This window comes from Chlorocebus sabaeus, chromosome 20 (genome assembly GCF_047675955.1).
Source record: "Chlorocebus sabaeus isolate Y175 chromosome 20, mChlSab1.0.hap1, whole genome shotgun sequence".
Lineage (NCBI taxonomy): Eukaryota > Metazoa > Chordata > Mammalia > Primates > Cercopithecidae > Chlorocebus > Chlorocebus sabaeus.
Window position 1 is genome coordinate 42,752,824 of NC_132923.1, and position 26,700 is coordinate 42,779,523.

At 46.7% G+C, this 26,700-nt stretch overlaps 1 protein-coding gene and 1 non-coding gene across 3 annotated transcripts in view; one reads left to right on the forward strand and one right to left on the reverse strand.

Moving 5' to 3' along the window:
* Nucleotides 1-85, reverse strand: TRNAR-UCU (transfer RNA arginine (anticodon UCU)). The gene is given in 2 exon segments: nucleotides 1-36; nucleotides 49-85. It is a non-coding gene; the product is annotated as a tRNA-Arg (tRNA).
* Nucleotides 86-421: 336 nt separating this feature from the next.
* Nucleotides 422-26,700, forward strand: part of BCAR3 (BCAR3 adaptor protein, NSP family member) — a 282,586-nt gene continuing 256,307 nt past the window's right edge. Inside the window, exons 1-2 of one of the 2 annotated variants that reach the window (XM_073008566.1) lie at nucleotides 422-691; nucleotides 1,948-2,093. The gene's annotated coding sequence lies outside the window, so the exon portion shown is untranslated. Of the gene's footprint in view, nucleotides 692-1,213; nucleotides 1,487-1,947; nucleotides 2,094-26,700 lie in introns of those variants that run through there. The other variant, XM_007977913.3, reaches the window with a different exon arrangement.

The following is a 26,700-nucleotide window of genomic DNA, read 5'->3' on the forward strand; positions in this document are numbered from 1 at the left end:
CGACTCCGCCGGGACTCGAACCCGGAACCTTTGAATGCCTTCAGCCTCTAGAAGTCCAATGCGCTATCCATTGCGCCACGGAGCCACCTGTTGGAGTCTCGGCGCATCTGCCATGTTAAGCCAGAGGCGACGGCCCCGCGCTCTTCCGACCGCCCCTCCAGTCGTCAGTGTCACCGAGACCCAGCCGCCGCACTCAGGGCACTGCCATTCACCTTAAACGCGGGCCGCAGGCTCCCGGCCTTCCCGCAGTGGTCGCCCCTCAACAAGGTCGGCGACCCAGTTGAGCGAAGGGCGGCCGCAGTCCGCCGGTCCGAGGTGGTCGGTGTGAGGGCAGCCGCAGCCCGGTCTTCTTCACGGTCCGGGCCCAGCCGTACAAATCACAGTCGCGCTTTTCCCTCCCCGGCTCCCTTCCTGCCCCAAGCGCCCCGCCTACCAGGTCTCTCCGGCGGCCGCTCCAGCCCGACCGGGACCCCAGAGTTGCAGGCCCAAGCTGGCCGTTGCACCGTTAAGCCGGGCCGGTGACGCCGGGCACTTACGTCGCGCCTGTGAGCTGCCGAGGCCGAGCGGCCGCCCCTCGGGCTGCGAGACGTAGGCGGCGACCCCTCTCGGGCCTGGGCTTTTCCCTCGCGGCCCGGGCCGGCCGGCGGCCAGCCTGGACCTGAGGCGGCGAGCGCCAGCCGCGGCGACGTCTGTGTGCGTGCTTGTGCATGTTTATTTGCGCGGGGTTCGGAAAAATGGGGTTTGGGTTGCATTTCGCTCCCCACAGACCCAGAGCCGAATTTCTGAGGTATCCGGGCTCTGGTGGACTGAGGGGGGCGACGCGCCCCGCGCCGTAGCATCCTCCGACAGCTCTTCTTCCAGCCAGCACCTGCCTCCAAGGACGCCGCGCAGCCGCCCCGAGCCCGCGCGCCCGGGGCCTGCGACTGCGTGGGCGGAAGCTGGGAGGGTGCCAGCACGCGTGGGAGCGCTGGGAGCATGCGTGTGCGGGTGCATGTGGCCGGAGGGCGCGCGCTTGAGCGCGGCCGCCGGGTTTTCTCGGTGGCTGCGAGCGGCTGGGACGGCAGAGGGCCTGGCGCCGCTGCCCGGAAGGGTGCGGTTGCCACGAATCTGAGAGGCAGATGGGTGGGGGCCTGCAGGTCTCCAGTGCCCGCAGTGATCCCCATCCGCAAGACCCCGAAGTCCTTTGAAATGGACTGTCAAAGCCGCGTGGTTGCTCTGCTACTGCCGTGGCGAGACCGAACGCCCGGCTCCCACTCCTATTAGCTCGCCGCAGTCCCAGCCCCGCCTACGGAAGATTCGCAGGACGTCCGCTGGGCGCGCTCTCCCGGCTTGGCCACAGCCCGGTTCTGCACCAAACCCGCCAGCCGCGGCCCACTCTGTGCTCCACCCGTACCCGCCCCTGCCCAGCATCGCCAGGCCTCAGTGCGGAATAGTCTCTGGCAGAGTTGAAAGAGGGAAAGGGAACATCCGGGAAAAGTCTAGTGTGGTAGGGATTTTACGGTCTTATTTAACTTAACCCCAAGACAGAGCTATGAGGCGGGTACATACCACTGTCCCCTTTATAATATAAAGAAGGGAAACTGCAGCTAAGATAGGTTGAAAAACTTGTGTAGGGACACCCAGCTAGTGAGCGTGGAGAACTGTGATGAATCTGATATTTTGTTATGTTTGCAAACTAACGTGTTAGCTTTCACGATTTCGTGAATGCTGACAGAACACACCAGACTTCTGAGTCAGAGATAAAAGACTATTACAGCAAATGCAATAGCCAGAGTGTCGCCATGTTTGAGTTGGCTCTCTGGACCCCAATTCTCACAGGAACGAAGCACACGGGCCCAGAGGCATGCTTACACAGAAGATGGGTTGCATTACAGAAGAGGAATGCTGAGCTTGGGGAACCCACCAAGTTATAATGAGCAGTAAGCAAGCCTGCTCTTTGTTCCATAGGGAGACATCACCTCATCCCTCAAGATTGCTCGCTGCAAACACAACGCCAAGAAATGGCCCAAGTAAAGCGTGATCAGGGTCTTGCATTCTTGGCACATCTAGCAAGAACGTGCAAGGATGCCGATTGTGAATCGCTTCTCCAAACAGTAAGTGGCAGAGCCTTGATTGGTGCCAGGCCTATTTAATTCTCCTGTAATGTAAACAAAGTTTCTTGACAACATGGTAGATGTGTGTATATATACACACACACACACACACACATATATATATATAATTGTTATGCCCCTTTAATGAAATAAATGTCTTCACATTGCACTCAGGGAGAATTCTCACATGGATAAAATTAGCCCTCAAAATGGAATATGGTTTTAAATTTATTTAAACAAATCTTTTTTGAATTCTGAAATATGCCAGGCACTGGTGGCATCTCAGGGTCTCCACTGGTCCTAGGAGTTGCTCACAGCCCAAATGGGAGAAGAGATGCTTTGTATGCCTGTGCGAAAACCATACGGAGGAATTCTGCCTGGGGTATTGGAGCCAAATCTCAAATGATGAGGAGCCATTGATGCGATTAAATGACAATTGAGACACATACATAAAAATTCTGGAAAGGGAGAATTGGGAAAGAAACAATGTGCTAAGGAAAGATGTGTATGTGTTTAATTCCACTTAATGAATCAAACGAATAATTTTAGATATTCCACTAGATGAGACCCAAAAAAATCCTATATCATGGAAAATATTAGAGATACAGTGTTAGCAGAGAGTGTGGGAAAACCAGGCTTTCCCTGTGCAGCCTCCTGTGAGCTATCAAGGTTGTACTTTTTATGCCCTGCAATTAGAAGACTGGGGCCAGGTGTAGTGGCTCACGCCTGTAATTCCAGCACTTCGGGAGGCTGAGGCGGGAGGATCACTTGAGGCCAGGAGCTTGAGGTTACAGTGAGCTATCATTGCGCCACTGCACTCCAGCCTGGGTGACAGAGTGAGACCCCATCTCCAAAAAAAAAAAAAGTCACAGCCGAACAAGGTCAGGTGTGTGTGGTGGTTCTCTGAACAATTAACTTAAGCAGTTTATAGGTAGCAATGCTAGCATGTAAGAAAAATGAAAAGAGTATTTAGTTGCCATCTGGGGAGAAAGATTCAGTGGGTTTTGTCTTCCCCTTTTCTAATCTGGCTGAATTTTCTCAGGCTGTATGTATAGTAAACAGCCATTATACAACCTGAGCCAGGAATTCCCGCAAGTGAGAAAGCAACCTCTTCCTGCCAACAGAGGGAGTCAAAGCATGGGTTATAGCCACCTTCAATTGGGCTGATTTCTGCACATCTGCAGTTTGAGTTCGCTGGACAGCAAAGCCCTAAATTAAATACGACTTCATTTTTTTATTTTTTAGTTTTTATTTTTTTATTTTTATTTTTATTTCATTTTTATTTTTATTTTGAAAGTCTCACTCTGTCACTCAGGCTGGAGTGCAATGGTGTGATCTCGGCTCACTGCAACCTCCACTTCTCGAGTTCAAGTGATTCTCCTGCCTCAGCCTCGTTAGTAGCCGGGATTACAGGCATGTGCCACCACATCCGGCTAATTTTTGTATTTTTAGTATAGATGGGGTTTCCCCATGTTGTCCAAGTGGGTCTTGAACTCCTGACCTTGTGACCTGCCTGCCTCGACCTCCCAAAGTGAGGTGTAGGCCACTGTGCCCGGCCAGCAGGATTATTTTTAAGTTACTGCGGTGGTTAGTGATTTCGGCCTTCCCAGAAGCTCTGGAAATCGACTATACTTCTACTGTATATATTTTCACTAGCTGTGCTTTACTCCAGAGGGATAAGGTTGCTAGAGTACCAGTTTTGTTCAATTCAATGAGTAGGGACAATACAGGTAGGCCTACTGTGGGAATAAAGTGAAAGTTTAAGACATAATTCCTACCTTCAAGGACACTGCAAATTTCCTAGGAGAAATACGATTTATTAATATGAAGCAATAAGCAAATGAAGCAAGGTAGCATGTGAAAAAGTGGCATAATGTGATTGGGCATTCCTACCAGTAAAAATTTTTTGAGTTTGGACCCCCAAGGAACAAGGATGCTCTGTTGTACTAATTATAAAACGTATCTAAAATTGAATTTTTAAAGGGTGAGATTTAAAAAAAAAAAAAAAAAACTGTGGTAGTAGGGGTTAAGAGTATAGCCTGTGGAGTCAGGACCCTGTCGTTCAAATCTGGGTTCTGCGTTTATTTGCAGGACATGATCCTTAACTTCTCTGCCTGAAAAATTATAAAATTGTTATGAGAATTGCAGTAGTTAATCCTCTCAAGGATTTATCTCAGTCCTGGCACATGTTAAGTGTGTAACAAATATTTGCTATTATTTTAGTAAGCAGCTCTTAATAAAGAAATCCCACATCCTGCAGAAACAAAGGACAGTACAGATACAGCATCAGCTAAATTTGTTGCAACCGGAGGGACATTCTACAGCTCCCTACCCAACTCCTACTCAGCTGTACGTTTCATTTCTGTTACCAAACAGAACACTTAGCTTCTCAGACAGAAGACATCTCCTTCAGCTTCAATTCCTCACAGTTCTCTGTTCAAGAACCTTAGGCACATTGTTATTTTCATTTGCCCTACCCACCACATGGTTTCCCAAAACAAGGGTACCATCCACCCTTAAGGACTTGTGAAGACTTATTTCTTGTTAGATAAAATCTACTCACAACTTTGAAATGAAGGCCTTTTTCATCCTAAAATATCTTAGTGCTGAGTGTGATTATTGAGCCAGGCCAATAGCCAAACCACATCAGATGGCCAGGCAGGAATAGGGGAAGGAAAAGAAAATTTTCCAGGATGAAGAAAAACAGAATATCAAGACAAAAATGAGGGTTGAATGGGTCCTTATGGAAGTACAGTTTGGGGTGATGGAAGATGTGTCAAAAGACGAGGTTGGGAAGGTAGGATCCAGGCCAGATATGGCAAAAGGGGTAGGGGCAGACTTGATTCAGGATAAGGAATGTGGCAATGGGAAAGGCATTTGGCATGAGAAAGGCTGTGTTTAGAGTGATTACTATAGGAGGGAATGTGCAGGCAGAATGGAATGGGGCCAGAGGGTCAGGGAGACTACTGCATCCTATTTAATTTGTATGATTTCTTCATCTCTTCAGCAAGCTGTCTGAGGGTCTAGTTGTAGTGACCTTGGGGCATACAAAGATGAAAAACACATGTACTTGGCTTATAAGCCTTATAGAAAGGGTGATAGGCCAGGCGTGGTAGCTCATGGCTGTAATCCTAGCGCTTGGGGAGGCTGAGGCGGGTGGATTACCTGAGCTCAGGAGTTCAAGACCAACCTGGCCAACATGGTAAAACCCCGTCTTTACTAAAAAATACAAAAATTACCCAGGTGTGGTGGCACGTGCCTGTAATTGCAGCTACTCGAGAGGCTGAGACAGGAGAACCGCTTGAACCTGGGAGGCAGAGGTTGCAGTGAGCCAAGATCACAGCATTTGCATTCCAGCCTGGGCAACAGAGCGAGACTCCATCTCCAGAAAAAGGAAAAAAAGAAAAAGAAAAAGAAAGGATGACAGTTACACAAACAGCTGTGATATAAAGTAAAAAGATCTTTAAGTGAGGTGCAGGTGTGATATGGGACTTCAGGGAAGAGAGAGATTACATTCTGAGAGGGAATTAAACAGGGAGGCTGCATTTGAAATGGGCTAGCTAATTTAGGACTGACTTGCATACAAGGAATGCTGTGGCTAGGGCACAGGGGTAGAAACCAGACTCAGGGGTTATGAGGAAGAAGATAGGACAAGGCTGGGAAAATAATGGAGGCTGAGCAGTTCAGTGCACAGTGTTTAAAAAGGTGCCGCAAACTTGGTCTTGGTTGCAGCAGGTGCCGGTAAAGAAGGTCATTGGGATTCGGAGTACTGGTGACAAAGGCATGGTTCTGTGCCATCAGCCTGTTCACAAGAGGACAAGAATCACAGCTAAGGATAAAGGGAACATGATCTGGCCCCAACAGGGGAAGGCTTGGGAGGCTGACTGAAAGACTTAGACCAGTAGGGTGGTATTCAGAGAAGAGGTCTAGTCATGAAGGAAAACTGAGGCAGATGCAGGTATATGGTGTTTAAGACAGGCCACCAGTTCCAGATCTCGTGGCTGGTTGCCTAGGGCTGCTGACCAGGCTTCCAAGCCTAGTAGGGCTCAGGAAGGATGTAGGACTATCTTGTAAGTGGCAGTTACCTGTCTGCTGTTGAGATGGCCAAACAAAGGCTGAGCCTTACTTGGGTCTTCAAGGCTGGTCAAGCTTGTCCCTGCACAAACAAAAGACCACATTCATTCATTTAAGCATTAAGACTAGCCAGGCTCTCCACAAGTCTCTTGGGACACTTTGGTGAAGAAGACAAATGCTGTCATTGCTGCCATGGACCTTGTAATCTTGAGCAAAGTCAGACAGCAGAGCATAGATGAGTATAGGAAATGGGATGAGTATAGGAAATGGGCTTGACTTAAGAGATACAGCTGAGAAAGTCAGTGGGGCAGAGATCTGGAAGCGCTTTAGATGCAAGGCTAAGGAGCCTGGGGTTGAGCAGCCCCATGTCACCTCCTCTGAGAATTTTCCCAGACATTCTACAGCCTAGTCTCCTGGTGGTGGGGAGGGCCTCCTGGGTTCCCAAAGTACTTTCAAAGCTCTATAATTTTCTGTGTGATTTTCTATCTCTTCTCCCAGACAATAAGCATCTTGGGGGAGTGGGAGGAAGGTGGGGGGAACACGTCTTTTTCTTTGTCTTTGTAACCTCAGTCCCTAGCATTGTGGCTAGCTCACAACAAGCAGCTTTGGATATTGACTGAACAAATGAATGAGTCCTGTAGGCAATAAGGAAGCTACTTGACTATATGCTTAACTTATCTTCTGCATTAGACCAGAAGATCTTGAAAGCTAAACATCCATGCTTTCTAGCTGTTTTGTAATTCTCCCCAAGGCTTAGCAGAATGCACTGTACACAGTGGACACTCCATAAATGTTGCCTGAATGCCTTTGTGGAAGTAGAAGTTGATCTTCGGTGTCCTAATTCCTGCTTTCAGTGACCCAGTTTGGGGAGTAGGTCTTAAATTTCTTCCCCTCAGAATGACATCTCTGCCTTTTAAGTTCTCAACAAATTAGCAGGATGATTTCTTTTGGTAAGCGTATTTGGGAGGAAAGGCATTCTGAGCCCCACTCCTGGGCCTCACAACAAATAACCATCTATTAAAGCTTAGTGAATCTTAATTGTTTAGCTGTTGAAAATAATAATGAAGTAATAACACATCACACCAGGCACTTTTCTGGGTTCTTCATGTATATCAGACCTCACTTAATTTTCATAACAACCCTCTAAGATAGCAGGATCATTGCCCCATTCCCAGATGGGAAAGCAAACCACAAGGAAAGCAGCAGGATTGAATCCAGGCGCCTGTCCCCAAGTTCACATATACCCCGGACTGCAGCAGTTTCTCCTAGAAAAGAAATCAGGAGAGAATCAGCAAGCAACTGGGAGCAGACTTGTTAGACTAGTGGTCTTCAAACTCTACCACGCTCTAGAATCTTGATGCTCAGGATGCACCCTGAAGCCAGTTAAATCAGAATTTCTGGGGATGGGACCCCGGCATCAGCATTTTTTTTTAAACTCCCTAGGTGATTCTCATATGTAGCCAAATTTGAAAATAATGCCCTCTGCCCTTCTTGCAAAAATGCTGACCATGAACCAGGAGCATCAGCATGATCTGGGAGCAAATTAGAAGTGCAGGTTCTCGGGCCCCACCGTAGACCTGCTGAATCAAATCTGTGTTTTACTAAGATCCCCTATGTGACTCATTTGCACTAATGTTTAAGATGCACTGGTTTAGGGCTTAGGTATTCGAGCTCTCATTATTCCACTTGGGCGTCAGTTATTAGCATAAATTTAAATCCTTAATAAGCAAATCTCAGAACTCCATCAAAAAGCTCAGAATCAATCTGATATATTGGCCCAAAAAAATTACTTCAGAGGAAACTATAACCTTTTACTTCTCATTGTGTGAGGGAAGTGAGGAAGAAAAGTTATATCGCTAATGGTGTCTAACAGAGTATAGGTTCAGTCCAATCTAGAAGAGGCAGATGAGTAACTCCTGGCTGCCTTCCTTCTTCTGAGTCAGAAGGTTCAGGCCTACGACCTCAGTTAGGCAATGACCATACTTGAGTACCAAGCTGATTGATAAAGAAAATCCTCCAACCAGAGGTATCTAAGCTTTCACAACTTCTGCTATTTCCCCAAGGTATGTTCCTGTTATGGACCCATAGATGACACCAGCAATCCTTGTCCCAATTGAGATCTTGTTATTTGTCATTCAGCTTTCTGAATCTAACTAGACACATTGCCCACTTTTTAGTTCAGTTTAATTTAGTTTTTTTCTTTTTTTCTTTTCTTTTTCTTTTTTTTTTTTTTTTGAGACTGAGTTTCACTCTTTTTGCCCAGGCTGGAGTGCAGTGGCACAGTCTCAGCTCACTGCAACCTCCACGATTCAAGCTATTCTCCCACCTCAGCCTCCTGAGCAGCTGGGATTATAGGCACACGCCACCATGCCTGGGTAATTTTATGTTTTTAGTAGAGACAGGGTTTCACCATGTTGGCCTGGCTGGTCTCAAACTCCTGAGCTCAGGCGATCCACCTGCCTTGGCCTCCCAAAGTGCTGGGATTACAGGTGTGAGCCACCACGCCTGGCACTTTTTAGTTTTTATTTGCCATTGCTTTTGTTTATTTATAACTAAATAACTGAAATTTGGAACTAGACTCAGAATGTATCCCAGTTCATCTGAAGGACATGGAGGTCCACTGGGATGCTCCTTGTTTCACTATTTCACTTTTTAGTCTTTGCCCACTTTTCCTTGAAATGATCCATTCTGTACATTTTATTATATCTCAAGACATCAGGTAGATAGTCACAACCAGTAGCAAATACACTGGCTGAAATTGCCCTCCTTGCTTAGAATGTCTGCCCTTGAATGCAAATTATTTACTTCTGGATCCCTGACGGTCTAATTGTATAATTGCAAATTCATTTGTAGAATGGTAAGGTCAGCATCCCTTTTTTTCTCAGATCTTCAGTAGTAGACTGTAAATGACCAGAAAGGGGAGGGCTACTTAGTGTCAAGTTTTTCAACACTAGTAATAGAGAGGTGCTATGGTTTGGATAGAGTTAGTTTGTCCCCACCAAAACGCATGTTGATATTTGATCCCCAGTGTGGCAGTGTTGGAGGTCAGACCTAGTCGGGGGTATTTGGGTAATGAGGCTGGATCCTTTATGAATGGCTTGGTGCTATTCTCATAGTAGTACATGAGTTCTCACTGTTGCTAGACTGGATTACTTCTCATGGATATGGATTGGTTCCCATGGAGTGGGCTGTAATAAAGATAGGATGCTCCTCAGGTTTTTCTCCCTCTTCACACATGTCCACTTCCCTTTTGATCTCCTTTGCGATGTTGTGATGCAGCACAAAAGCCCTTGTGGGAAGCAGGGCCATGCCCTTGAACTGCTCAGCCTGCAGAACTGTGAGCTAAGCAAACCTCTTTTCTTTATAAATTACCCAGTCTCCAGTATTCTTTTATAGCAATACAAAACAGACTAAGGCCAGGAGCATAAAGAGAGAAAGAGAGGGGCCATCCCTTCCCCCGTTTCTCTGGATGATCTTACTTGCTAGCCAAGGGTTTGTCATTTCTAAGCCTGTGGCAAACAATAATGATACATGGAAAGACCCTGTAGATACTGTCCTAACAGAGTCCATGCTAGAGCCTTGAACATGACTCATGTGGGTATTAAATGGATGGATGGATCAATTAATTCTTCAGGTGCATTTATGACTGGGGCTGACACTGAGCTCATAGGTACTAACATGGAGTAAGGGCCAGAGCCCATTCCCATTGAGCAGGCTACCCACCACTCTGCTGGGATGGTACCCACACTGTACCACTCATTACAGATGGGACCTAGAATGTGAGAATGTGGCTCCATGTTGCAAACCAGAAAACAAAGAAATGTTTAAAACCCAACCTGATATGGCTTACTTATAGGACTTATAGGACTTATTTTTAGGTTAGAAGGAGAGAAGTGGAGCCTGATTGGCTAGGAATCTTGAAGGGGTGGGACCCAGCAGTCTCTGAGCTGCAACAAGACGAATTTTGGAGCAGGAATAAGAATTTAAAGTAAGTCGAACTGAGAATGGATTAATATGGCTCTCTAGTAAATCTGGAGGCAAAATTTGGAAGCAACAGAGAAGTAAAAAGGAAGGAGAGACCAGGAACAGGAACTGAGTGGGTAGAAGCTCACTGAAGTTTGGGGAAATGAAGAGGGAGCAAGAAGAAAGAAGGTGGATCAATTATATTCAGCTAAGTGAATGAAACGCAGAAAACACAAAACAGAGCAACTGAGGCTTAAATGAACTGGAGCTTTATTCTATATTAGGTAACTGTATTAGTCCATTCTCACATTGCTATAAAGACATACCTCAGACTGGGTAATTTATTTATTTATTTGTTTTTATTTTTTATTTTTTCGAGACAGAGTCTTGCTTTGTCACCCGGGCTGGAGTGCAATGGCGCAATCTCAGCTCAGTGCAACCTCTGCCTCCTGGGTTCAAGTAATTCTCCTGCCTCAGCCTCCCAAGTAGCTGGGATTACTGATGCTGTCACGCGTGTCCATGTGAAGAGACCACCAAACAGGCTTTGTGTGAGCAATAAAGCTTTTTAATCAACTGGGTGTAGGTGGGCTGAGTCCAAAAAGAGAGTCAGCAAAGGGAGATGGGGTGGGGCCATTTTATAGGATTTGGGTGGGTAGTGGAAAATTACAGTCAAAGGGGGTTTTTCTCTTGCAGGCAGGGGCGGGGGTCACAAGGTGCTCAGTGGGGGAACTTCTGAGCCAGGAGAAGGAATTTCACAAGGTTAATCACTCAGTTAAGGTGGGGCAGGAACAAATGACAATGGTGGAATGTCATCAGTTAAGGCAGGAACTGGCCATTTTCACTTACGTTGTGATTCTTCAGTTACTTCAGGCCATCTGGATGTATACATGCAGGCTTGGGCTCAGAGGCCTGACATTTCTGTCTTCTTATGTTAATAAGAAAGATAAAATGAAATAGTGGTCAAGTGTTGGGTCAGTGAAAATTTTGGGGGGTGGTATGGAGAGATAATGGGTGATGTTTCTGCTTCAAGAGGGATTGGGGTGGCGTGGGAACCTACGGTGGGAGAGATTAAGGTTGTTAGAAGGAGCATTTGTCATATAGAATGATTGGTGATGACCTGGTTGCAGTTTCGTATGAATTGAAAAACTAAACGGAAGACATAGGGTCCGAATAAGAGAAGGAGAAAAACAGGTATTAAAGGACTAAGAATTGAGAGGACCCAGGACATCTAATTAGAGAGTGCCCAAGGGAGTTCAGCATAATTACTTTTTTGGTTGGCAAGTTTTTAGGCTCTATCCAAGTTTTGGGGATGCAGTTCAAGTTGGGCTGGTGTCTGGAATGAGACTGGGGCCTAACAAAAAGGAGAGTTCATACAGGAGCTTAAATGGGCTGTACCCTGCAGCATCTTGAGGACAGGCTCTAATTCTGAGAAGGGCAAGAGGTAAAAGTACTGTCCAGTCCTTCTTAAGTGGGAGGCTGAGCTTGGTGAGGTGTGTCTTTAAAAGACCATTAGTCCATTTTACCTTTCCTAAAGATCGAGGATGATAAGGGGTACGAAGGTTCCACTGAATACCAAGAGCCTGAGAAACTGCTTGGGTGATTTGACTGATAAAGGCCAGTCCGTTATTGGACTGTATAGAGGTGGGAAGGCCAAACTGAGGAATTATATCTGACAGAAGGGAAGAAATGACTGTGGTGGCCTTCTCAGACCCTGTGGGAAAGGCCTCTACCCATCCAGTGAAAGTGTCTACCTAGACCAAGAGGTATTTTGGTTTCCTGACTTGGGGCATGTGAGTAAAGTCAATTTGGCAGTCCTGGGCAGGGGCAAATCCCTGAGCTTGATGTGTAGGGAAGGGAGGGGGCCTGAACAATCCCTGAGGAATAGAATAGGAGATGGAACACTGGGAAGTGATTTCCTTGAGGATAGATTTCCACAATAGAAAGGAAATGAGAGGTTCTAGGAGTCGGGCTAGCAGCTTGTAACCTACATGGAAGAGGTTATGAAATAACAACACAATAGAATGGGCCTGTGAGGCTGGAAGGAGATATTTTCTTTGGTTCAGGAATCATTTGCCTTGTGTGGGAAGAGATTGATAGGTGGAAGTTTCAGTGGGAGAGTAGGTGGGAGTGACCGAAGAGGAGGAGAAAAACTGGCCGTGAGGGACAGAAGTTGGAATGCTAAGCTGCTTCTATAGCTACCTTATCAGCATAAGCGTTGCCCTGAGCGATGGGATCTGATGCCTTTTGATGGCCCTTGCAGTGAATGACTTCAGCTTCCTTTGGAAGTGGCCTTGAGAAGAGTTTTTATTAAAGAGGCATTAATGATGGAGGACCCTTGAATAGTGAGGAAACCACTTTCAGCCTATATAACAGCATGGTGGTATAGGATATGGAAGGCATATTTAGCGTCAGTATAAATATTGACATGTAGTCCCTTTGCAAGAGTGAGGGCCCGAGTTAAGGCGGTGAATTCAGCTTTCTGAGAGGTAGTGGGAGGGGGGCAGAGTGGTAGCCTCAGTGATAGATGTGGAAGATACTATAGCATAGCCTGCCTTTGCTGGTGAGTGGCGATTAGGCCTGGTGGAACTGCCATCAATAAACCAAGTGTGATCAGGGTGAGGAACAGGAAAGAAGGAAATATGGGGAAATGGAGTGAATGTAAGGTGGATCAGAGAGGTAGTCATGGAGGTCAGGTTTGGTATCAGGAATAATGTGGAAGGCCAGATTGAAGTCCGTGCCAGGAACAATGGTAATTGTGGGAGACACAACAAAGAGTGAGTTTAGCCAAAGGAGCTGGAGGGCAGAAAGTATATGTGTCAGATGTGAGGAAGAAAATAGATTTTGGAAGTTATGAGAACTGTAGAGAGTGAGTTGAGCATAGTTTGTGATTTTGAGGGCCTCTAAAAGTATTAAAGCAGCGGCAGCCACCACATGCAGACGTGACGGCTAGGCTGAAAGAGTAAGGTCAAGTTGTTTGGACAGAAGGCTATAGGGCACAGTCCTGGCTCTTGGGTAAGAATTCTAACCACACAGCCCTGCACTTTAGCTGTGTGTAATGAAAAAGGTTGGGATGAGTTAGGGAGAGCTAGTGTGGGAGCAGCTTTTAGGGCTGTTTTTAGGGAATGGAAAGAGGAGTAGGGAAAGGACTTAGGATCCATGGGGTCAGCTAGGTTTATCTAGAATAGAATAATGGGTTGTGGAGGGAGGTATTGAGGGATAGGAGAGTATATGGGTTTGGCACCATGGGGTGGATAGGCAAGACAATTTGGTTGATAAAGCACAGATCCTGAACTAACTTGTAAGACTTGTCCGGTTTTTGGACAGGTAAAATGGGGGAATTGTAAGGAGAGTTTATAGGCTTTAAAAGGCCATGCTGTAACAGGCGAGTGATAACAGGCTTTAATCCTTTTAAAGCATGCTGTGGGATGGGATATTGGCATTGAGTGGGGTAAGGGTGATGTTGCGGGAAGTCAGAGAACCTGAATGGAGGGATGAGCTGAAGCCATGGCAGAAGAACATAAATTGTGAAGATTTCATGGGCATTTGTTAGTTCCCCAAATTAATACTTTTGTAATTTCTTATGCCTGTCTTTGCTGCGATCTCTGAACATAAATTGTGAAGATTTCATGGACATTTATCACTTCCCCAATCAATACTCTTATAATTTTCTATACCTGTCTTTAATCTCTTAATCCCGTCATCTTCATAAGCTGAGGATACATGTTGCCTCAGGACCCTGTGATGATTGTGTTATCTACACAAATTGTTTGTAAAGCATGTGTGTTTGAACAATATGGAATCCGGGCACCTTGAAAAGAACAGGATAACAGCGATTTTCAGGGAACAAGGGAGATAACCATAAAGTCTGACTGCCTGCAGGGCTGGGCAGAACAGAGTCATATTTCACTTCCTGCAAAAGTGAATAGGAGAAGTATCACTGAATTCTTTTTCTCAGCAAGGAACATCCCTGGGAAAAGAATGCATTCCCAGGGGGAGGCCTCTAAAATGGCCACTCTGGGAGTGTCTGTGTTATGCAGTTGTAAATAAGGGATGAAATATGCCCTGGTCTCCTGCAGCACCCCCAGGCTTGCTAGGATTAGGAAATTCCAGCCTGGCGAATTCTTGTCAGACTGGTTCTCTGCTCTTGAACCCTGTTTCTTATTAAGATGTTTATCAATGACAATGCGTGCACAGTGGGACATGGAACCTCATTAGTAATTCTAATTTCACCCTGGCCTTGTGATCTTGCTCTGCCCCCATTTGCCTTGTGATATTTTATTGCCTTTGAAGCATGTGATCTCTATGACTCACACCCTATTCATACACTCCCTCCCCTTTGAACATTGCTAATAAAACCTTGCTGGTTTTGTGGCTCAGGTGGGCATCACGGAAGCTGTCGACATGTGATGTCACCCCCAGAGACCCAGCTGTAAAATTTCTTTCTTTTGTACTCTTTCTCTTTGTTTCTCAGACCAGCCGACACTTAGGGAAAATAGAAAATAACCTATGTTGAAATATTGGGGGCTCGTTCCCCCGATAGGGTGATCAGGTTTTAATGGGATGGTAAGGGGTGCATCATCTGTTGCCAAGGAAGGAGTAGAGGTGTCCTATACTTGTGGATTAAGGTGGGGAGATACAAGGAGAGGATGTGAAGGAGGCTTTGAACTGGGGGAAAAGGTGTCAACAAGGTATGGCTGTAGCCCAGGAATAGTCAGGAAAGCAAATAATTTAGTTAAAATGTCTCGACCTAATAAGGGAGCTGGACAGATGGAGATAACTAAAAAGGAGTGCATAGAAGAATGTTGTCCTAGTTGGCACCAGAGTTGGGGAGTTTTAAGAGGTTTAGAAGCCTGGCCGTCAGTACCCACAACAATTATGGAGGCAAGGGAAACAAGCCCTTGAAAAGAAGGTAATGTGGGGTGGGTAGCCTCCATATTGATTAAGAAGGGGACGGACTTACCCTCCACTGTAAGAGTTACCCAAAGTATCTGTGATGGTCCTGTAGGCTTCTGAGGTGATTGGGCAGTGTCAGTCTTCAGCTGCTAAGCTGAGAAGATCTGGGAAGGAGTCAGAGAGCCTTGGGCCAGAGTTCCAGGGGCTCTGGGAGTAGCTGCCGGGTTGGACAGTCCAATTTCCAGTGGGGTCCTGCACAGATGGGACATGGCTTAGGAGGAATCCTGGGCTGCAGGCATTCCTTGGTCCAGTGGCCAGATTTCCAGCACTTGAAGCAAGATCCTGGAGGAATGCCTGGCTGCTGCGGTTCAGGCGTTTGGAAGTTCCTGTGTGCTGGAGATGTGGCTGGGGTTTGTCTCACAGTGGAGGCAAGGAATTTCAACTTAGAAATACTTTGCTACTTGGCCGCCTCTACTCTATTATTGTACACCTTGAAGGCGAGGTTAATTAAGTCCTGTTGTGGGGTTTGAGGGCCGGAATCTAATTTTTGGAGCTTTTTCTAATGTCAGGAGTGGGTTGGATAATAAAATACATGTTGAGAATAAGACAGCCTTCTGGCCCTTCTGGGTTTATGGTGGTAAAGTATCTAAGGGTTGTTGCCAAATGGGCTGTGAAGTGGGTTGAGTTTTTATATTCAATGAAAAAGAGCCTAAATGCTAACTGATTTGGGAGAGTTTGGATAAAGAAAAAGGAGCATTACCCTTGGCTATGCCTTCAGCTCCAGGTACCTCTTTAAGAGGAAATTGTTGGGCAGGTTGGGGAGGGCTAGTCGTGGAAAGAAACAGTAAGCCAGACAGGGTGTGAGGAGGGGGTGATAAAAGGATTATAGGGTAGGGGAGCAAAGGCTGAGGAAGAATTGGGACCTGACTCGGCCTGGCGAGGAGCAGCCTGGGGAGGAGGGGAGAGGTCACTTACGTTGTGATTCTTCAGTTACTTCAGGCAATCTGGATGTATACATGCAGGCTTGGGCTCAGAAGCCTGACAGACGCGTGCCACCACGCCCAGCTAATTTTTGTATTTTTAGTAGAGGTGGGGTTTCACCATGTTGGCCAGGCTGGTCTTGAACTCCTGACCTTGTGATCCACTCACCTCGGCCTCTCAAAGTTCTGGGTTTACAGGCATGAGCCACCACACCCGGCCAGACTGGGTAATTTATAAAGAAAAGAGGTTTAATTGGCTCATGATTCCACAGGCTGTGCAGGAAGCACGATGCTAGCATCTGCTTGGCTTCTGGAGAGGCCTCAGAAAACTTACAAATATGGTGAACGGCAAAGAGGGAGCAAGCACTTCACATGGCTAGAGTAGGAGGAAGAGAGAGTGAGTGGGGAGGTGCTATACATTTTTAAACAACCAGATCTTGTGAGAACTCTATCATTATACAGTACCAAGGAGGGATAGTGATAAACCATTCATGAGAATTCCATCCCTATGATCCAGTCACATCCCACTAGGCCCCACCTCCAGTGCTGAGGATTGTAGTTGAACATGAGATTTGGGTGGGGACACAGATCAAAATCATTTCAGTAACAAAGTCTGGAACTAAGCCATTGTAGGGGCAGAAATGTGTGGTACCCTTTCTCACCCATCATGAGGCTCACAGCCAACACTTTTTATAACAAAAGACAAGTTAACAAGGGAAAAGCATAGCAAATTTATTTAATCAATGTTTTAGGCCAGGTGTGGTGGCTCATGCCTGTAATCCCAGCACTTTGGGAGGCCAAGGTAATACAGGAGTTATTAAGAAATAATTTTTAGGCAGCTAGAAAGGGTGAGAGTTCTCGGTGGAATTTTCCTTTAATAAAAGCAGCCCCAAAACCATTTCTTCTCTAACAGAAAGCAGCCTGAGAAGTAAGGCATAGATATGCAAACTAGGAACTTTTATATGTAAATGCAGACAACTGTACCTGGAAGCCAGGTTCATTCAGTATGGCGTCTCCCACCCTCTTTTCCTTGTCACCAGGTCTCCCACCCTCTTTTCCTTGTCACCAGGTTTTTGGGTGTCACGGCAGCCTCCAGGTAAAACCACGTGTACAAGTATCATGGCCACCACCGGGTGGTGGCTGTATTTGCATAATGAAAGACTAGGGTAGGAGGGCCAGTCTTTTCCCGGGCTGTGTGGATGGCATACCTGGTCAACCCAATCCCCTGAGCCCTATGTAAATCAGTCACCACCTCCTCAAGCCTGTACAAAACCAACTGCATTCCACTGCAGACCAGAGACCCTCTTTTGGGCGACCTGCTTTCTCAGCATGAGAAAGCTTTTTCTCTCTCTTTTCTTCTTTTTCTATTAAACTTTCCACTCGTAAACCCACTCCTCATGTGTGTCCATGTCCTGAGTTATTTCTCAAGTGAGACCAAAAGCCAGGGCATATACCCCAGACAATAGAGCCATTTCAAAGGTGGGTGGGTCACTTGAGCCCAGGAGTTCAAAACCAACCTGGGCAACATGGTGAAACCCCATCTCTACTAAAAATACAAAAATTAGCCACGTGTGGTGGTGTGTGCCTGTAGTCCTAGCTACTTGGGAGGCTGAGACACTAGGATTGCTTGAACCCAGGAGGCAGAGGTTTTAGTGAGCCGAGATCGTGCCACTGCACTCCAGCCTGGGTGACAGAGCAAGATCCTGTCTCAAAAAGAAAAGTTTTACATGATGCAGGAGACTTCAAAAATGCATACACAAAGACCCAGGGGAAACTGTCTACTTGTATGCATAGATTTGATGAAGATGAACAGCTGTGTAGACATGTGGTTGCACAAAAAGGATATGGTCTAAAGGTAATAAACTTGAGCGGGAGGAACTGAGCAAGGCCTGTCTGCTCAGATTCTTCTTGGTCTTACTGTGTAGCATTCCTTCCTCCCAGGCAGAGGGGAGAACCCATCTGGAACAAGGATAACCTGCAGTCAGACAAGGTAGGTCAGGGAATTTATTTATGGCTAGCTTCTGCACAGAAAGGTAGGGGAAAGTCAGAGTAATATTTCTAGGTTTTATGGCTTAATTTGGAAGAGAGGGATTCTAGTTTCTATGCCTTGCCTTGAGGAAGAGGAATTATGACATTTTTTAAAGAGACAGAGTCTTGCTCTGTTGCCCACGCTGGAGAGCAGTGGTGGCAGTCACAGCCCACTGCAACCTTAAACTCCTGGGCTCAAGTGAGTGATCCTCCTGCCTCAGCTTCCCAAGTCATTGGTACAGGCTCACGCTGCCATGCCCAGCTAATTTTTTTTTAATGTTTGTAAAGACAGGGTCTTGCTCTGTAGTCTAGGCTGGTGTGCAGTGGTGCAGTCATAGCTCACTGCAGCCTCAATCTCCTGAGCTCAAACAATCCTCCTGCCCTCTGCCTCCCAAAGAACTGGGATTACAGGCGTGAACCACTATGCCCTGCCAGGAATTATGATTTCTATGACTGGGAAGAATGAGGGGCAAGAGACATGAGGGCGGGAGAAGGTCAGAGAGAACTTGCTTCTGGGGCTGCTTCTAAGGCCGTCCAGTTTCCTTTAGTTTGAGGTACTCAGCATGCCAAAGTGTCTTACTTTGAGGTGTTGTTTTCTGAGACCCAACACTGGCCATCACTTCTCTCTCTCTCCCCCACATACTTTCTCCTTCCCTCCCTTCTCCTTTCTCTCCTCCTTTCCCTCCTCCCTTCTCTTCCTCTCTCTTTCCCTCCCTTTCTCCTTCCTTTTAGATGTGTTTACAAGAAGGCTGGATATAGAATCAGGAGACCTAGAAACCTGGCCTGGTCTTGTCCTTAACTTAGGGTAAGTAACTCAGCCTCTCTGGACTCAGTGTCCTCACTTGTAAAATTAGGGGCTGAACAAGGGAGGATGCCTAGGGTCCTGCCCAGCTCCAAAATGCTTTGGTCCTCCAAGATCCATAAGGCTTCAGGAAGTAGCTGAGACAGCCCTCTCGGAGGGAGCTGGGTCACAGTCTGCTAGACTCCCCTGCTGTGTAAAGTCTCATTCTGGCAAATGTCACTTAGATTTCCCACACTGGCTCCAGATAGACCTGCTTTGGATAAATGACACTCCTGTTTTGCTAAATCTGACCAACTCAAATCATGCCATATGTGCCTCATTACAAACTTGTCCCTGTGACAGCCAGATGGATGCAGTACTTTTTGGTCTCCCAGCTAAAGGTGGAAATGGCCTTCATGATGGCATAGCTGGCCTGTAGAGGTGCTTTTGTTTCACTTGTTAGACACCATGTTCTGTTTCAATTCTGTTTCTCTAGTTAAGGTGTTTTCATTTCTTTATTTGTTCAATAAACACCTCTCAGGTACCTGTATGACTCTGGCACTCTGAGGGGCTCCATAATACCAAAACAAATAAGTCACAGTCCCTTCCTTTCTGGAGCCGGCACTGACCATGGCCTTCCTGGTATTCCAGAATCTCTTCCTACGTAACTGTCCAGGTTTATTTCCCTCCACTGAGGACTCCTCCCTGTCATGTTGTCCCTTTCCCTGGGGAGGTTTTGCACATGCACATGCTTAGCCTGAACAGGAACCCCTGCCCCCCCCCAGGTACACATATGCATGCACACACACACACATGCTCGCACACATGCACGCACACGCACATCCCCCTACCTCTCTCCCCAGCCATGGGTTTCTCCATTCTTCAAGTTTCGACTTCAGTGTACTTTCCTTAGGAGATCTTCCCTGAGTGTTCTGCCCTGAACTCCTGTTATATATTCCCTTAGCACCCTGACTTTCCTTATCAAAACATTCTCCGTCTGGTAACTCCTTTTTAAGTCCTCTCCCTCACTGGACTGTAAACTACCTGGCAGCATGTGGATCACTTCCTGGCACACGGCAGGCCCTCAATAAATGAAGTATGAATGAATACGTGGATGAACGAAGCTGTGAAAGGGAGAGACGAATAGACAGAGATGGATATGTCCTGTCAAGATCACAGAAGGAATGGGAGCAAAGACTGGTAGACCCATAGAAAGGGACCCCAGCCACTATGATAGGGAAGGGATGGGTGGCAAGGTCTCAGAAGAAATTTGTACCTGATCTTGAAGAAGAAGGAATGAGTAAAGTGAAGAGGAGAGGAAAGTGCAGCTCAGGCAGAAGAGACAGCATGAATAAAGACAGGAGGTGGTGGGCCTGGTGTTTTCAGGGTCTGGAGAGAAGTTCATGAGGCAGGTGTGGAACATCAGAGGCTGGCAGGAGAAGCTGTGAGCTCCCAGACACTGCCCTCCTCTTTGCATCAGAACTTACAGAATCCTTGACTCTGGAGTCCTTACCATGGCAGGGCACTCTAAAGAACAGAATTCTTCTTTCCTCTCCCCTCTTTCCCTTGCTTCCTGTCTTCCCTTCTCTCATTCTTCATCAAATTCAACTCGCATTTACTGAACTCCTTCTGTGCATCAAGAGTTAGAGAATTTTCTTCTCACTCTCTGCTTTGAAAGATGAATCCAGCTCCAAACCAAAAATGGTTCCACTGGGCTGGAACTGTGGTCAGGGAAGCAGATGAGAGCTGGCATGTGGGCAAATTAGGGCAGAAACAGACCCTTGGTGGATGCTAAAGTAGGTACAGATTTAGAGGGACCAGGTTAGTGAAGTTACCCACAACAGAGATGGGTCAAAGACAGAGCAGAGAAAGCCTCTCCGCTGCTGCGGGCCCTTTAAATGATGCCCTCTCCTCTGCTCGCACGGCCTGGGGGCTGGTCGTCAAGTGCCCCACCAGTGGGTGCTGACTCCAAAGGTTTGACCCTGGGAAAGAAGGATGGAAGGCCGAGCACAAAGTAGAGAAAAGGGGCATCTGGAATCCCCATGGCAAGGGGCAGGCAGAGAGTGTAGAAAGGCAGGGAGCATGACCTGTTTCCTTTCCACAAAAGAAATTGTACTGTCTCCTGCTGGAGTGACCTCTGCTTTCCTCTCTGAAGAGACCTTAACTTTTAACTGTTTAGGTTGCTTTTCTTGATCAGGGAGGAGCTCAAGCCTGCAAAAACCTCCCTGTGGGTAGGAGGGAGAATAATATGCCAAGGGTGGCTGCTGCTATACAGCTCCTAAAAAGAAAGTAGGGTGGGTAGGATGGGATCTCAAGGCCAGGCTGCCCATGGTGAGTGCACTTCAGGTGGACAGCTGTGCTGGGGGAAGCTGCCAGCCAAGTGGACACTCAGAGCTGGCAGCCCTGGAAATGAGACTACCCTGAGGCTGAGTGGGGGACACAGGCATTAGCACTCCAGTATTGTATCATGTATTACTGTGTCAGGTTTTGTGTGTACTGCTTCCTGAACTTGACCTTGGATGTGGAAGTAATGTCATATACTTATACATCACCCAGAGAATCTATTCTAGAGCTGACTAAACCCACTGAGGGGGTCTCTGTATGCACTCGTGAGTTTTGATAGGTTACCAGAGAGCAACAGATGGATATGGCTTGGAACAAAACCCAGGCAAGTGGCTCGCAGCCAAGCCCAACAAAGCTGCCTCTTTCAGAGATTCTTTCTTGGGATGGCTTGGTTATCCAATGGAGAGGGATGGTCCCCCTAGGCTACCTGGGCACACAGAACAAAGTGCCCAGAGGGAAACTTGGTTAAATCCAAATTAAGTGCATTTTTGATGAGACAGAAGAAATGAAGAAGAAAGGCCCTGTGGGCAGCTTTGGGCTTGCAGAGGGCATGAAAAATATGTCATCTGAGGAATGGGGAGAGGAGACAAAGAGGTTAGTGTGACAGGAAGCCTGGGGGGAATAAAGCCAGGAAACAGAGTAGGAGGAAGAGAGGGCCACTAAGAAAGGAGGAGGGTCTTTGCCAAGAGGAGGTGGGAGAACAAAGGGAGAGAGGTGGTGGGGGTAAGGTCAGGGATGCAAGGAGAGTTGCTGGACCCTGGTCAATGTTTTCCCCAGCACTGAGAGTTGTCACTGGAGGCCTGTAGCCTGCGTATTTGAGGAGCCCAGCCCAGCCCTCTTGGAGGGAGAAGAAAGAATGGGCCCCTTTAGCTGAAGGAGTCATCCTCCACCTACCCACCAGCTATGGATGGATGAGCACCTGCTCCTGGCCCCTGACCAGTGTGTTCAGTGCCAACAGTGCTTTAGAGAGGGTAGCAGCACTAGGGGTTCTGAGGGAAAATGTGGACAGAAGCTGTTTGTGTCCATACTGTTTTGTTCTTTAGGAGTCCTAAACGGTGCTTGCAGGAAGAGTTTGCAATGTTAATGAAGGAGGCACTTTAGGCAAGATGTAGAGAGGATGTGGTAAAGTTGGCCAGGCCACGTTGGCCAGACCTAGGGTAGTGGCTGAGGGTTCATTTGTTCACTCAACAAACATTAGTTGAATGTCTACTAGGAATACCGCAAACAAGACAGACTCCCTGATCTTCCGGATTCTAGTTTATATTCTAGGTTACCTTCTAGTGAGGGGTGACAGACAAGTAAACAATGAGATACTTTTTGGTTGGGTGCGTTGGCTCATACCTGTAATCCCAGCACTTTGGGAGGCCGAGGAAGGTGGATCACGAGATCAGGAGATTGAGACCATCCTGGCCAACATGGTGAAACCCTGTCTCTACTAAAATACAAAAATTAGCTGGGCGTGGTGGCGCATGCCTATAATCCCAGCTACTTGGGAGGCTGAGGCAGGAGAATCGCTTGAACCAAGAAGTCAGAGGTTGCAGTGAGCCGAGATCATGTCACTGCACTCCAGCCTGGCCGCAGAGTGAGACTCTGTCTCAAAACACAATAACAACAACAAAAAAACAATGAGATACTTTTCTATGTATGTTAAACAAGCTTCTTGTTTGTCTTCGCTTCCCAACCAGGTTGAGGCTGCTGGGGCTGTCTTCTCTGACAGCATCAGTAGAGCAGAAATACAGTCAGTATTTTGCCTGTCAATGTCGTTTTGACTTACACAACACTTTTATGCATTTTTCCACTCATCATTTCCAAAATAGTCAATAATCCCTTCAGGGGTGGGAGGGAAAAGGAAGATTGCAGAGGGCAGGTAGCTCCAGAAGAAGAGATCACTGCCTCCTAACTGTATTCTTTCCACCAGCTTCCCCCCATTCACCTTCCTACACTCCTGACTCAGCTGGCACAGTCATAAAGACCCTTAGCACCTCACCCAGCAAGTAACCTGGGGAAGGTGCCTCCTGGTAGGTTGAGTGATTGACTCCCAGGAGCCCAAGTCCTTCCCCTCTTTCAGCTCTGTTGTTTCCAGGCTGCACCCCTTTAGAGTGGCGTGATGGCTACTGCATCCAGATACCACAGATACCACAGCACTCAGCAGGAGGAGAGACACTCCTCCCTGTGCATCTACAGCAGGGAGGGGACCCTTCTCAGGGTCCCAGCAGATTGCCTTCATGACTTATGGGCTGGACTTGAGTGATGCCCCTTCCTAACTCACTGCCAAGGGAACTGGATTTCCATGGTTGCCTCTAAGAAGCACAGGGCCAGGGGTGGAGCAGATTTCCTGATCTAAAAAGGGAGCTCTGTTAGTCAATGAATCAAGAGTGAGTAGTGATGAGTTGATGGGTACGCAACCACAGGTGTCTGTTACAGATAACTTTGTCTCACTTTCAGAAAAAAAAAAAAAATCAAACTCTGTAGCAAGACATAAAAGGCCCTTCATGTTCAGGTCTCTGCCTGCTCCTTCACCCTCATCTTTTCAACAATACTCAAGTGCCTTTCTCCAGTCATATCCAAAGTATTGCTGGCTGGGCATGGTGGCTCATGCCTGTAATCCCAGCACTTTAGGAGGCCAAGGCGGGCAGATTACTTTGCGCTCAGAATTCAAGACCATCCTGGGCAACATGGCAAAACCCCATCTCTACTAAAAATACAAAAATTAGCCAGGCGTGGTGGCAGACGCCTGTAATCCCAGCTACTTTGGAGGCTGACGCAGGAGCATCGCCTGAACCGGGGAGACAGAGGTTGCAGTGAGCCGAGACCGCACCATTGCACTCCAGCCTGGACAACAAGAGCAAAACTCTGTCTCAAAAAAAAAAAAAAAAAAAAATTTGCCATGCAAGATGGTGCGTGCCTGTAATCTCAGCTACTTGGAAGGCTGAGGCAGGAGAATCGCTTGAACCCAGGAGGTGGAGGTTGCAGTGAGCCGAGATCACACCACTGCACTCCATCCTGGGTGATAGAGTGAGACTGTCGCAAAAAACAAAAAAACACCACAAAGATGGATTGCAATGTTCATCTAAACCTTCTCAGTTCTTTAATGCCTCAGTGCCTTTGCCCACACTGTTTCTGGCCCTTCCTGCCTTGTTCTTTGAGACAGCCCTTGCTATACTAACACTCTCCTCAAGCATATCCCAGCTTCCCTAACCTTGCTTGGCCCCCGCTCCTTTGTGCTCCTTTGCAAGTGGCTCAGTTATTGCAGATTGGTACAGTGGTTAAATACAAGGTGCAGAAAGCACACAGCCAAGCTCTCATGCTTACAGGCTGGGTGACCTCAGGCAAGATATGTAACTCTCTGAGCAATCTAATTGATTACTCCTAATTGATTCTTCTTCTGTGAAATGGGCATAATAATGGTAAAAATGGGTCTAATAATAGAACCTACTTCATTAAATTTTTGTGAGGATTATAAGGTATGCTAAATGCTTAGCACAACACATGGAGTACTGTGCTAAGTATATGTGTAGTGCTCAGTAAATGCAATTCTTTTTATTTAGTGGTGGTTATTATTAGCATCCTCACGGAGGGGCAACTGTAAACACACATACAAATAGAGCAACCTCATGCCAAAATGTGATTCCAAGACATCTGCTCACTTTTCAAATGGCCCTAACATTTCACCACCCACTAACTGCATGTTGAAAGGCCCCTGTAGTCTTTGGGGCTACGGTATTTAGTGTGGGCAAACAGCATGGTGTGTACCGTAGACATTTTTGAAGGTTTCTTTATCACCACCTCTGAACTCTGCCTGCATCCAAGGGCTGTCTCTAAAGAGCAATCGAAGACATCCACCCACAATTTCACAGAGCTCTCTACAGGCCCTTCCCTTATTGGTCATCTCCTTGGTGAGGTCAGAGGAGGCTCTGCTTCTGGCCTCTGCAAGAGATTCCTGCCCTCTAATCTCTGAACTTCAGTGGAATCTGGGTTAGAAGGATCCCTGAGGGAATCTCAAGGGAGGACAGCCGATTTACCCTCCCCATACCCCTCAGTGTTGAAGAAAGACCTTCAAGAGGCAAATGGTGATTTGAAGTAAGGCTCTTATGTACTTGTGACATAATAAGAAATATACATTTGGTCTCTGCCCCAGTTCCTAGCACAGATCTCCTTAAACGCTTGTAATTTCCAGAGAGGTAGGGGTGACAGGAGTATTTTTTTTTTTAATAATATAACTAGGTCTTGGTCCCTAGTTCCTGATATAAGAGCTTCTAACACCCTTGGAATTTCTGGAGAGATAAGATGTCAATTTGTAATGCTAATGAGGTGACTCTAGGTTGGGTGGGGTTGGGGGTGGGGGAGCTAGACAGCTTCAGGATGAGGTCAGCTTACCAGAGGAACCAAGCTTACTATTAGAGGGTTGGAACTTTCAGCCCCATCCTCTGACCTCTGGGAAGAGGGGAGTTGGAGACTGAGTCCAATCACCAATGGCCCCTGATTTAATCAATCATACCTATGTAATGGAACCTCCACAAAAACCCTAAACAATGTGATTCAGAGGGCTTCCAGGTTGGTGAACACAGCCACATATCAGGAAGGCAAATGCCCAGAGAGATCGTGGAAGCATCTCACCTCCTCCCACATACCTTGACCTATGCATCTCTTTCATTGGCTGCTCCTAGAGTTGTATTGTCCATGATAAACTAATCAGAGTAAGCAAAGTGTTTCACTGAGTTATGAGAAGCACTATAGCAAATTTTTGAACCTGAGGAGGGGATTTTGGGAACCCCCAATTTATAGCTGGTCAGTCAGGAATACAGGAGACCTGAGACTTGTGATTGGCATCTGAAATGGGGGTCAGTTTTATGGGACTGATCCCTTAACCTGTGGGGTTTGTGCTAATTCCAGGTAGTTAGTATCAGAATTGAGTTAAATGGTAAGATCCTAGTTGGTGTCTGCAGAGAATTGAAGAAGTACTTAGTTTGGAAAACCTACACATTTTGGTGTCAGAAGTATTAAGAGCATCGAAAACTAGTTTTTCTTTTGGTATTCTTACCAATTTCTGCAGAAATTGAGGTACCGATGGACTCTGGATACTTGAGTAGCATCTTCAACTGTGTTGGTGTGAGTGTGTTCTGTCTGGGTTTAGAGTTTACTGTTAAATAAATCTGGCTTCTAAGCAAATTAATGCCGGAACAGAAAACCAAATACCACATGTTTTCACTTATAAATGGAGCTAAACATTGAGTATACATGGACACAAAGGAGGGAACAACAGACCCTGAGACCTACTTGAGGGTGGAGGGTAGGAGGAGGGTGAGGATCAGAAAACTGTCTATCAGGTATGATGCCCATTACTGGGTGATGAAATAATCTGTCCACCAAACCCCCGCGACGCACAATTTACCCATGTAACAAACCTGCATTTGTACCCCTGAACCTAAAATCAAAGTTGGAAAGAAAAATAAATAAATAAATAACAGGAAATAGATAAATAAATCTGGCAAAGTTATAGTGTTTGTGGTAGGTGAAAAGATACTTGCATCTAGCAGCATCTGCC